The sequence below is a fragment of the Rhagoletis pomonella genome, unplaced genomic scaffold, assembly GCF_013731165.1.
Source record: "Rhagoletis pomonella isolate Grant_MI unplaced genomic scaffold, Rhpom_1.0 Rhpom_scaffold_00002, whole genome shotgun sequence".
Lineage (NCBI taxonomy): Eukaryota > Metazoa > Arthropoda > Insecta > Diptera > Tephritidae > Rhagoletis > Rhagoletis pomonella.
The window spans coordinates 82,289,717-82,302,977 of NW_023458556.1; the positions used below are offsets into that span (position 1 = coordinate 82,289,717).

A 13,261-nucleotide genomic window follows, 5' to 3' on the forward strand; every position below is an offset into this window, starting at 1 on the left:
ATTAAAAATAAAATGTTAACAAGCCACAATAACATTGACAAATATTATTATTATTATTTTTTTTTGATGTATTCTGTGATCCCTTGTCAAATTTGGTTTGGAGACGCTGCTGAAGGGATGAGACTTCTCATTAACCACAAGTCTGCTCCCGGATACAGACTCTCCAAGCACATAAAGACGCTACTGAAGGATAACGTGGATTTACGCAATAAATATTCTATTACAAATACAGCAGAACTAATCGAAAAAATGAAATCGTTGAAGATCAACAAAAACACTCAATTGGTATCATTGGACATGAAAGACCTTTACCCGTCGATACCAACAATAGAAACCATAAACACCGTACACTAAATACTGATAGGAAAAATGTAAAGAGAAGCTGCTACGGAAATAGTAAACGCATTTACCGAGAGTTCAAAAGATCCCGGTATTAGTCCCGAGACTTTCGAAATAGTACAGAAAGTCCCAAAAATCCTGGAACTAGTCCCAGGAACCCCGGAAGTCCCAAAAGCTCCTAAGTAGTCTCGAAAATCACAAAATAGTCCCGAGACTCCCAAAAATCCGAAATTAGTCCCAAAAATCCCTAAATGGTCCCGAAAGTCCCAAAAATCCGAAATTATTCCCGAGAATCTCGAAATAGTTTCGAAAGTCCCATAAATCCGAAATAGGTCTCAAAAATCTGGAAATAGTCCCGAAAGTCCCCAAAATTCCGAAATTACTCCCGATAATAATAATATCCCAACGGTTTTTAACCTCCATTCCCGCCCATCCGCACGAGGGGCGCAGTCCGCATGACGTACGGAACCAGTATTTTCAATTTTTGCGCCGAGTCACGATAGGCAGGAGTTTGTTAAGTGTCGAGATCTAAAATTCTTCAGCTACAGAATTAAATTCATGAGCCGATTTTATGTCTTTATTTTAATGATTCATTTATTGAGAGAGGACAGTATCGATTTCTTAATGCTGAAAAGCGGATCTGATATATCAAACGTGCTGGAATGAGAGTTAAAATCCTGGCATAAGCAACGGAGTGGGTCGTGCAATTCAAAATTAGTTTTACAAGCTTTCAGCTAACTTCGCCAAGAAGAAGTGGACTTGAAATTGAGCCTGTTAGTAATTTAACTATAAAAATTGTACCAAGCATTTGCCTGCGGCTGGAAAGTGTAGGAAGATTAATAAGTTTTAATCGGCTCGTTTAAGGTGGAAGGTTATATTGAGAATCCCAACGGAAATTTCTTAAAGCAAAAAGTAGGAATTGTTTTTGAATTGATTCTATCTTGTAAATTTGATACCTTGGATTCCAAACCACCGAACCGTTTTCCAGAATTGGCCTAACTAATGTTGTAAACAGGGTTTTAGTGATATAAGGGTCACAAAATTCTTTTGACCATCGTTTCACAAATGCAAGTACACCTTTAGCCTTGTTGACTGTCACATTAATATGAAGATTAAAATTAAGCTTAGGATCCATTGTGATACCAAGGTCCACAAAATTGTATACCTGTTGCAGGTTATGGTTACCTATTGTATAAGAAGTGGGATGAACAGCTCTTCGCGAGGAGCTCATTACTTTACATTTCTTAAGATTTAGAGGCATAAGATTTACTTGACACCAGTAAGCCATGCTGCCTAAGTCTGATTGTAGCAAATACCTTTCTTTAATTGAAACGTACGATTTATAAAGCTTTACATCATCTGCATACATTAAAATTTTGGAAAATTGTATATCTGTAGAAATATCGTTTATAAAAAGCAAGAACAGAACCGGGCCTAGGTGGCTACTTTGAGGGACTCCTGAAGTAACATCAATGACGTCAGAGATAGTATTTTTAAACATTACCCTTTGTGATCTATCATAGAGGTATGAAGAGATCCAACGTGGAAAATTAGGTCGAAAACCAAGAAGATCAAGTTTGTAGATGAGCAACGAGTGGCACACTATGTCAAATGCTTTACTGAAGTCAGTATATATAACATCAACAGTTTTACTTTCACTAAATGCTTTTGAGATATAGGATGTTAATTCGAGTAAATTTGTAGAAGTTGATTTGCCCTTGCAAAATCCATGTTGACTATATGAAATGCTAGAAGGGATAGAGTGCGTCAACTGATTTGTTATAATTGCTTCAAATAATTTAGGAATTGCAGAAAGCTTAGCTATTCCCCGGTAGTTCTCCACTGAAGATCTGCTACCGCTTTTATGTAACGGGGTTATGAACGATTCCTTCCATATAGTTGGAAAAACGCCCTCTTTAAGAGATAAATTAAATAACGCTGTTAACGGCTCATATAGATAATCAGAACAATTTATAAGAATACAAGTAGGGATCTGGTCAGGACCATAACTGAAGGACCGCTTTAAGGATTTCAGATAAACTACTACATCATCGGGAGATATTACTGGGATATTTATTGAGTTCATTGGACATAGTTTAAAAGGATAGTCAATGTTAGCATGTGAGTTAATGGAATAATTGGATTTAAAAAACTGAGCGAACATGTTAGAAATTGTTTGATCATCACTAGAGACGGTATTTTGATACTTCATGGCGGGAGGAAACCCACGTACATTTCGCGTGGAGTTTACGAAGTCATAAATGATTTGGGGTTATATATTATACGTCGTTTGATTTTACACAAGTAAGCTTTATAACACTTTTTGTTTAATTCAAAAAACTTATGACGCAAAAGTGAGTATTTTACATAGTATGAGTGTAAACCGGTTTAATTGTGTAATCTAAAATAACGCGACTTTCTGTTTTTCAAATTTCTCAGTTCTTTAGTGAACCATAACTGTGTTTGCTCTTCAGGAACATACATACGTTTAGGCACATGCTTTTCAAATAATTTATGTAAAGTAAAGTTAAAAAGTGCAACGCTTTGTTCAATATTTTCTTTAAATGCAGGCCACGACAATTTAAACAGTTCTTTGTTAAGCATTTTAAAGTTGGCTTTCGAAAAATCAAAGCGAATATTTGGCTCGTATGCTTGGGTACTGCAATTTTGACCATCACTTGCACTTCGTAAGATACCTCCATAGGAGGGTGGTAGACATCTTCGGTCAAAACTAGTGGATCACACTTATTTACAACGGATTTAGTTGCATCATCAACATAAACAAGATCTAATACTTTACCAAACTTATTGTGAAGTACATTAACCTGAGTTAGGCAGAGTTCAGCCATCTCCTCTAAAAATACGTTGTTGCACGCACTAGACGCGAAAGGTATGATATCATTGTCAATGATGTTCCATGATATGCTTGGTAAATTAAAATCACCCAACATAATCATTGAATCAGAAGGTTTAGTCAGTAAATTAACTGATTTCAGTAAAGAGATGAGTCGTGAATACAGCAATGTGTCAGATCGGGGAGGGATATAGCACAGAGCTAAGTAAATATACATTTTTCCAGCCTGTACACGAATGCTTTTGAACTCTACTGAATCAATGTGTGGAAGACTAACTTCTTCAGATGGTATTGAAGAGTCTACAGCGAAGAGTACGCCACTGCCGATTCTGTCCTCCCTATCTTGTCTATAGATATGATAATTATTTGGAAGAATCTTTGAATTGAAAATGTGAGGTTTCAGCCAAGTTTCAGTAAAAGAAAGAATATTATAATTACATTCAAGGCCTTTAAAGTATAAGTTCGTTAATTTAGTATTTAAGCCTCTTACATTTTGGTAATAAATACTTAAAGCAGATTTAATAATTAGTTTTTTGATTCAGTGTTATGACGGGGAATATTGGCTAAGTTATTTACTTTTTTGGGCCTATATTCGAATTCACGAACGAAAGCTCCGGGGGGCCAAAAAGAACTACTAAGCAGCGCATTAAAATTATCTAAATTTACGTCAATTTTAAATGAAGCAATATTTCTTTCGTAATTAAAATTAAATTTTCTGATGCTTAAGTCGACAGTTGTAATTTTTGATGAGATGTAAAGCTTTATATCGTCTTCGGTAGTGTCTCTCGAAAATCTAGAAACAAAGATTGACTTCTTTGGCGGAACCACAACTAGTTTCCTCGTATCAGACTGGACTACCGGTGGAGGGGGTTGAGTTTCTGCGTTAGTAGGTGAGGATAGGGAAGGCGGTGGAGGCTTTGAAGATGATGCCACCACTTCAATGGGGGAAGGGGAAGATACTTCAGGCTCTTTATTATCCGAAGCAGATTTCGTTACACGGTCTTTTGAGGCTGAGGATTCTGATGCTGTAGGACACGGAGAGGATAAATTAATTAAGTCCGTCGGAAGATTATTCTGACGTGCAACGGCAGCAATTTCCTTAGATGGATTATGAAGACGCTTATGTTTAGACACACGGATATCCTTAACAGATTGCAAGGTATCTAAGCATTTGAATGATTTAAACATATTTTCATAATGCTTAAATTTTTCTGTCAGTACCGACAATTCTCTTCCTATTTCTATAAAACCATTTCTGGTTTGCCTAATACTATGTCTCCATTGTGAGATTTAATGTAGATTTAGCCCTCTGACGAGATTTGACGTTTAATCTTTTGAGATTTACCATATAAAATTAAATCTCGAAAGGCAGTAGATTTAAGTTAAATCTTCGTCAAATCTTCAATAATATTGATCAATAAGTACAATTTGTTGGATGTGGCAACCACAAATTCACGTGCCATAAGTCAAATGACATGTGTGTTTTCAATATACAGTTGACGACATTGAAATCTAGCCTATCATAAAAACATGAATTTTCGTATTTTTAGGGATTTTTATATTTTTGTAAGTTTGGGAGGAAAATTAGTAATACATATTTACATAACTTTGGTTGTAATAAATTAAGAAAATATTATTTTAAAAACTAAAAATTTAGAAGAAATGTTTTATAGTAATATCATGCAGAGTCTTCTCCGCTTTCTATAAGTCATTTACGCGCTGCGACAAAAAATTTATAAATTTCGGTAATGGTTCTGCTTCGATAACATTGCACCGAACATCCTCTAAAACTCAGTTCGTATTCATGATATGCCAAAGGCCCACGATTGGATTTTCGGTTCCCTCCTATGAATAAGAGAGTTCTACAAAAATTTTTCTTTCCGCAAATGTTTTTTACCGTTTTGATAATTTTTCTTAAATTCGGGAAAATGATTCGGAATATGGTACCATTCTTTACACTTTCCAAACTATACATTATACATGCATATTTACCACGAATAAGAAGCCAATAAAATTCATATAATGAAATTCCGCTTGGTACCTTCCTTTTATCTGTCTGTATATCAATGTCCGCAACTGTATTTATAAAATCATACATAAACAAACGTCAAATATTTAAAAATGTGAACGTCAAACATATCTCGTTGTGGTAATGGAGACGGTTGTGATTTAGCAACTGGATTTGTTAAATCTTAATGGATAAATCTCTCAATGGAGACATAGTATAAATAGCTTGAAAAGATCAACTTCGGTTGACCTGCACTTTACGCAAGACCAGCGAAGGCCCTTGCCATCATTAATAGCGTCCAGAATTCTTCCCGTCAAACCAGCACATTTCAGATGGTAAATACCATCACACAGCCAGCACGATAAGTAGCGTTCAGAATCGCTTTTAATTTGGCAAGTATCAAGATCACACTTCATATTGAAAGATTTATGTAATATACTCGTTAATAAAAGACATACAAAATAAATTATAACAATTAAGGAGCTGATGTAAATAGCTTTAAATAAATGTAGCGAACAGATTGAGTATCACTGTAATTATGACACTTAATAAACGCAACGCAAACAGCTGTGACAAGAATTACTAAAAGAAGTAAACAAAAAGAGTAGAACAAATGTGCAAAAACAAAATGAAAGTTAACTACAAAGGATACAACAACAATGATAGCAACAAATGACTCGGAAAAATTATAATGTATGCTAGTGAAATTTAATTAAATTTACTTTAATATAAAACCAATAACTTTCACTTAGCTTCAATTATTTCACACTCTGATGCTCATAAGCACTTTTTATCACTACTTTAACACAGAATTAGCACAATGAACTTAGTAAGTAGAAAGCCAAAATCAGAGCACAATAAAATACAACCTCACAGCTTGACGTTTGCTATTGCTATTCCCGAAATAGTTCCGAAAACCCCAAAAATCCAAAATTAGTTCCAAAAATACCGAAATGGTCCCGAAAGTTCCGAAAATACCGATATTAATTCCAAAAATCACGAAAGTCCCAAACAAATTTTCCGGTAATCCCGAAAGAATTACGAAAAAGCTTCGAGAATCCCGAAATAGCCCTGAACACCCCGAAATAGTCTTGAGAATCCTGATTTAGTCCGGAGAATCTCTAAAATCCCGAAACAGTTCCCAAATTGAGGTGTGGTGAGTTTAAGTTAGGTGTGGTGAGTTGATTTGAGGAGAGGTAAAGTGAGTTGTGGTAAGATAAGTTAAGGTGAGGTGTTATTCTTTAAATTTCTCCTTAATTATACAGTATTTAGTTTGAAAGTATTTAGCCATCGACTAAATACCTCGGTACTTTAGTGAAAGTATTTTGCATCCCCAAGGTACCTGAGTACTCTGGACTAGAGTATTTAGCGCCTGCTAAATACTTACATATTTTGTACTTTGGTATCTAGCAGCTCCTAAATACTCAAGTTTTTCTTACTTTAATATATAATAGCTCCTAAATACCTGAATATTTTTTACTTGGGTATTTAGCAGCAGAGGATGGTTCCGTGCGCAGATGTGGACAACTTTTGACTGCTATTCACCTTGGAGTGACCAGAAGCGATTCTTGTGCGTACGGTACAAATCGCAGCTCACAACATCCGGATATTTATATCCACGTATCCTCTGGGTAGCAACCAAACACCCGTTTGGGAGCGAGCTAAAGTGAGAAGGCGTAAAACTTCGCGGGCGCTGGGTTTGGGTCCCGCCACGTTAAAACCCCGCCCAATGAAAAACAACAAACCGCCTCGGATGAGACCCCTTTTTTTGATGACGACCACGGCAAACGTATAAAGGACTATGATTTAAGGATATGCACCTGGAATATCCGGACCCTTAATGGGGAAGGTGCCTCTTCCCGGCTGGTTGATGTCCTCGGGAAGACAAAGGCTGACATCACCGCCATCCAAGAAATGCGATGGACGGGGCAAGGAAAAGTAATCGTGAAGCCTTGCGACGTCTACTACAGTTGCCTCGTAAAGGAGCGTAAATTCGGTGTTGGATTCGTGGTAGGAGAGAGACTCCGTCGCCGAGTACTGGCGTTCATCCTGGTAGACGAACGTTTAGCCACAATCCGCATCAAAGCTAGATTCTTCAACATCTCGCTCATCTGTGCCCATGCCCCGACGGAAGAGAAGGATGAGGCGTCGAAGGATCTCTTCTATGAGTGCTTGGAACGTACATATGAGCGCTGCCCCCGACTCGATGTCAAAATCGTGTCTGGCGATTTTAATGCTAAGGTGGACAAGGAAGGGATCTTTGCGCCACTGTCAGAAAATTCAGCCTCCACGACGAAACGTCCGATAACGGGCTGGGGCTGATCGACTTCGCCGGGGCCCGAAACATGGTAATTTGTAGTACGAGAAACCAAATCGATCATGTTGTGAGAGACGGAAGGCATGCTTCAAGCGTTTTAGACGTACGTACACTCCGAGGGCCAAACATAGACTCGGACTACTATCTTGTAGCCAAGATACGCACCCGCCTCTGTGCAGCAAAAAATGTGCGCCCAACAATGCAAGGAAAGCTTAACGTCGAAAAGCTGCAATCACAACAGACGGCCAATTTATTCGCCACTCGACTCACTCACCTGCTCTCTGAGAGCACTCCTCAACAATCCGACATACGCGAGCAGTGGAACCACATTTCCCGATCATTAAGTACCGCCGCCGAAGAAGTAGTTGGATTTCAGCGAGCCCGAAAGAACAACTGGTACGATGAGGAATGTCAAGAAGCCGCAGAGAAAAAATACGCCGCCTATAGGCCCACGCTGCGATCGGGCGCAACGCGAGCCATGTGGGACCGTTATAGGGATCTGAAGAAGGAAGCGAGACGTATTTGCCGCAATAAGAAGAGAGAGGCCGAAATACGTGAGTGCGAAGAGCTTGAGATGCTGGCCGACAGGAAGAACGCCCGAAAATTCTACCAGAGGGTTAGGCGACTTGCGGAAGGTTTCAAGACCGGGACGAACTCGTGTAAGAACAACAATGGCGACCTAGTGACCGATGTCCAGAATATACCTAAATTGTGGAGGGAAAACTTTTAAAACAAACTGAATGGTAGCAACGCTAAAAGTAGTGAAGAAGACGAACCCAAGTCCCCAGTCGATGATGATGGAGTAGCTGTCCCACCGCCTGACTATGACGAGGTACGAATTGCGATTACGCGGCTGAAAAACAACAAAGCTGCTAGAGCTGACGGCCTGCCACCCGAGCTATTCAAGTACGGCGGCGAGGAGCTGATGAGGTGCATGCATCAGCTCGTATGCAGAATATGGTCAGATGAACGCATGCCCGACGACTGGAATTTAAGTGTGCTCTGCCCAATTCTCAAGAAAGGCGACCCCGATATACGCGCCAACTACCGCAGAATCGGCCTTCTCAGCATAGGTTATAAGGTCTTATCGATTGTTTTGTGCGAAAGACTGAAGCCCACCGACAACGAACTGACTGGACCTTATCAGTGTGGCCTTAATAATAATAATAATAATAGATTGGCGCTTACACATATGTTAATGTTTGGGCGAGCTTCTCCTCCGATTTGTGGTGTGCGCCTTGATGTTGTCACACAAAGCGGAGGGACCTACAGTTTTACGCCTACTCCGAACTCGAAGGTTTGCCATTGCCTGCCGAGGGACGACCGCTTTTAAAGAAAAAACCTTTTTTCTATATTTTTTTATGTTGCTTTGACCAGGGCTTGAGCCCAGGTGCAGCGGAGTGGAAGCGCGCACTGCTTACCACTACACCACAGCGGCCGACAGTATGGCATTAGGCCTGGAAAATCCACCATAGATCAGGTATTCACGCCAAATCTTGAAATAGACCCGCGAGAATAGGATCGACACACACCTATTTGTCGATTTCAAAACCGCTTTCGACATCACGAAAAGAAGTTGTCTTTATGCCACGATGTCTTAATTTGGTATTCCCGCGAAACTAATACGGCTGTGTAAAATGACATTGAGCTATACCACCAGCTCCGTCAGAATAGGGAAGGACCTCTCCGAGCCGTTTGATACCAAACGAGGTCTCAGATAAGGGGACTCCCTTTCGTGTGATTTCGTTAATCTGATGTTGGAGAAGATAATCAGCGTTGCCATTTTAGCCGTTTTCCGGCTAGATTTAGCCGGTTTTGATAGCAACTAGCCGGAGAAAATTCGATCTAGCCGGCAGCCGATTTGTTAGCCGGTTTGTAAAAAAAAGTTAGCCGTTTTTAGCCGATTTTACTATTTGCCTAATTTTCAGGTGCAAAAAGTAAACAAGTTGTTCGAAAGCAATAATGCAGACCCAATGAAGATTTTTAATGAACTCAATGTTTTACTTTCGCATCTATGCTCCCTAGTGGTTATTAGCGCGGACACATTTGATCCTATATGCTCCCCGTTGGAACCATACCTTGCTCCATTTCCTCAGTTTTATCACAGTTTTGAAGAGTATTTAAAAACAAAAGTAAGCACAAACGCTTTTGACCACGAAGCCGAGAAAATAATTCGAGAAAATGGTCGCTATTTTATTATCACTTTAATAAAGGAATTACGCCAACGCCTCCCTACAAATATTGCCTCACTAAAAAAATTGACTTTTTTCGGTTGGAAATGCATTAAAAGTAATTAAATCAAAAGTACTTGTTCAACTACAGCAACAAAAACACAAATATAATGCCGACGAAATAACATCCATAGAGATGCAATGGCAACGGTTAACGTTACAAACCTGGAGTAATTTAGACTCAACTGTAAAATTTTGGGCCGAAGTTTATCAATTTCGAAATGCCCTAGGAGAAAACCCTTTTGCTGACCTTTCCAACCTAGTTTTTAGTTTTCTTGTTTTGCCTATAAGTAATGCAGAAGTAGAGCGAATATTTAGTTCAATGAATATAATAAAAACTAAGCAAAGAAATCCAATGTGCGTTAAAACGTTAAACGCCATTTTATATATAAGATACGGTTTAAAACGTGAAGAAAAATGCTGCCATAATTTTACTGTAGATGACGATCTCTTAAAATTAATGAATTCAGGTGGTATATACAATAGTGATTTATTTAATGATGAAGAATATACACTCGATATAAATTAATGGTGTTAACTAGTCTTTCGTTTCTTGCGATTTATTTAAATAAAGCATGTGAATTTTCACTAAAATATTTTAGCCGTTTTTAGCCGTTTTTTTTTGCCAATCTAGCCGGTCGGCCCAAAAAGTTCTGGCAACACTGAAGATAATAAGAGCCGCAGAACTGAACCGCTTAGGCACAATACTTTTCAAGTGCGTACAATTGCTGGCGTATGCCGACGACATCGATATTATCGGTAAAAAGAAGGGCTACGTCTGTTCTGCCTTTTCGGGATTGGATAGAGAAGCAAAGCGAATGGGTCTGGTGGTGAACGAGGACAAAACGAAGTATCTCCTGTCATCACACAAACAGTCAGAGCATACGCGTCTTGGCATCCACGTCACTTTTGACAGTTACAAGTTTGAAAAAGTAGACGACTTCGTTTATTTGGGAACCAGAATTAACACCAATAATAATGTCAGCCTTGAAATCCAACGGAGAATCACTCTTGCCAACAAGTGCTACTTTGGGCTGAGTAGGCAATTGGAAGTAAAGTCCTCTCTCGTCGTACAAAGATCACACTCTATAAGTCACGCATCATGCCTGTGCTGGTGTATGGCGCGGAGGCATGGACAATGGAAGCATCTGATGAGGCGACTCTTGAAATTTCGAGAGAAAGATTCTGCGAAAGATTTACGGACCTTTACGCGTTGGTGATGGCGAATATCGTAGACGATTTAACGATGAGCTGTATGAGCTTTACAACGATATAGACATAGTGCATCGAATTAAAATGGACAGAAATGCTCCTGCCCTGAAAATATTCAACGCGGGCCGCGATGCTGGTAACAGAGGAAGAGGAAGGCCTCCTCTGCGTTGGAAAGAGCAGGTGGAGAAGGACTTGGCTTCACTTGGCATTTCCAATTGGCGTCCGTTAGCACAAAAGAGAAATGACTGGCGTGCTGTTTTGGACTCGGCCAAAATCGCTTAGGCGGTTACAGCGCCAATAAAGAAGAGAAGAAGATTTAGCCGCTCCTAAATACCTAAGTATTTTTTATTTGAGGATTTAGCAAACTCCTAAATACCTAAGTATTTAATACTTGGATATTTATCAGCTCCTAAATACCTAAGTTCCTTTTACTTGAATATTTAGACTTCTCCAATTACTAAGTATTTGTGTATTTAGTACCCAAAGTAGTACAAAAGAATTTAGGTGTGCCCATCACTGAAAAACATTTAATTGATAGAAGTGGTTCTCCATTTGCGTTTTCTGACCATTGCAGTTTCGCGGAAATACACTTTTGACGAACTTTTTTTTGTTAAATAATCGAAGGTTTTAAATTAGGGACACTTGAAAATTTGTTTTCATCGAATCTTACACAATCAAAGAAGGGAAAATTGCTTTTGGATCAAATATATCCAGCGCTAATAAAAAGATACACTTGCAGAAATCACTTCATACTTAATGAATCTCTCAACAGATTTAAAAAATCGTGCGTTCAGCAACTTAGAAATATTTTTTTCGACAGATGGAGTAAATGACAAGGAAATCGATTAATTTAATCATATTTTAATTGCGAATCTTTTTTAATTGCCTATTGTTATTCCAGAAAAATGCTGCGGAAATTGTTAAGTTATTTATCCGGCGCCGAAAACATGCAGTTTTTGATGGATTTCTGCCGCAATCCGTCTCCTGATATCAAAGTTGCGTGTCTAACCTTTATCAAATTTGTTTGTCTCCATAGATTTTAGCGCTCAAAGGCACAGCCGGATTTGTTGAGTATTTACTGGATCGGAAAATTGAGTTTGCTAAGGAGGCGAAGTACAAGAAGTTCGAATTAATTAGTCTATTGGCAAATAGCGATGTTTTCGATATCCAAATTAAACTTCAATTACGAACTTATGTCAACGTAGGACCTTATTTTATACAAAGCATAATGGACATTGCTACTGAAGGCAATTAATATAGTAACCTCTGTAATTCTTCTAACCCTAGATGTACATTTGTATACCATAATCAGTATTTGGAATCATTCCAACAAAAAGTGAAAGATTGGATTTTCTGTTTTGACTGTAAGCCATGGTGAAATAAATATAAGGAGATGTCACTTACATAACCTCACTTTTTCTGCATGCCAATTGCGGCCATGCATTTTAGGGTAGTAGAAAAAGAGGAAAAAGATTGGATTATTTTTACTACTTCTTGGGTACTATTTTCAATACATTCATAAATCAGTGGACTCCACACCAGTTAAATAAAGCTTGCATCAATAAAATATTTTTTCTGTAAACTAGTATAATTAGAGTTTCATTTTTTCGCTCTAAAGAATTTTTTATGACTTAATTTTTATTTTTTCGATCAAATATATTGATTTTAATAATTATTATTCAGTTATATTTTTTTCTACCTTCAAATTATTATTTGTAAAACTTAAAAGGCCACAAGGTCGTACCACACACATATGATGATGGTTAAAACTTAAAAAATAAGTACTATTTCCCCGTCTTTCATTTATTCATATTAAAACAAACTAAATTATACCGTTCTCTTTATTTAATTATTCTTGAATTCTAATAAAAATGACATATTAGCCCGCATGGAATTTTATTTGTATTTTTTCCTTTAGTTCTGAAGTACATGTATATGCGTACTTAGTTTTTAAATATCTAAACTTTAAAAGGAAATTTTATTACGACTATTTTCGTTACCATTTTAAAATTACATTTCTGAATTCTATCAGTTATATTATAAAATAATTATGCGTTTAAATTGTTAGAACAATGCATTATCATAGCCATCCGAGGCACTGCTCCAATAATCTGTTGGACATGTATAAGTAGTATATATTTTACCAAAAATTTACTTACAAAATCACAATTATTGGAAATTATCGCTGAAATTTTCCAATGAATTTGAAACGAATAGTCAAAGCAAAAGCAAACAAAGAAACAGTGATACCTACGCATACTTTTTTCCATTTGTTATATTTTGCCCACAAATGAAATTGG

General features: G+C 37.8%; 1 pseudogene; it reads left to right on the forward strand.

Annotated features, from left to right (window-relative positions):
• The window catches only part of LOC118734122, a 61,574-nt pseudogene extending 49,260 nt beyond the window's left edge, over positions 1 to 12,314 (forward strand).
• Positions 12,315 to 13,261: the final 947 nt, after the last annotated feature.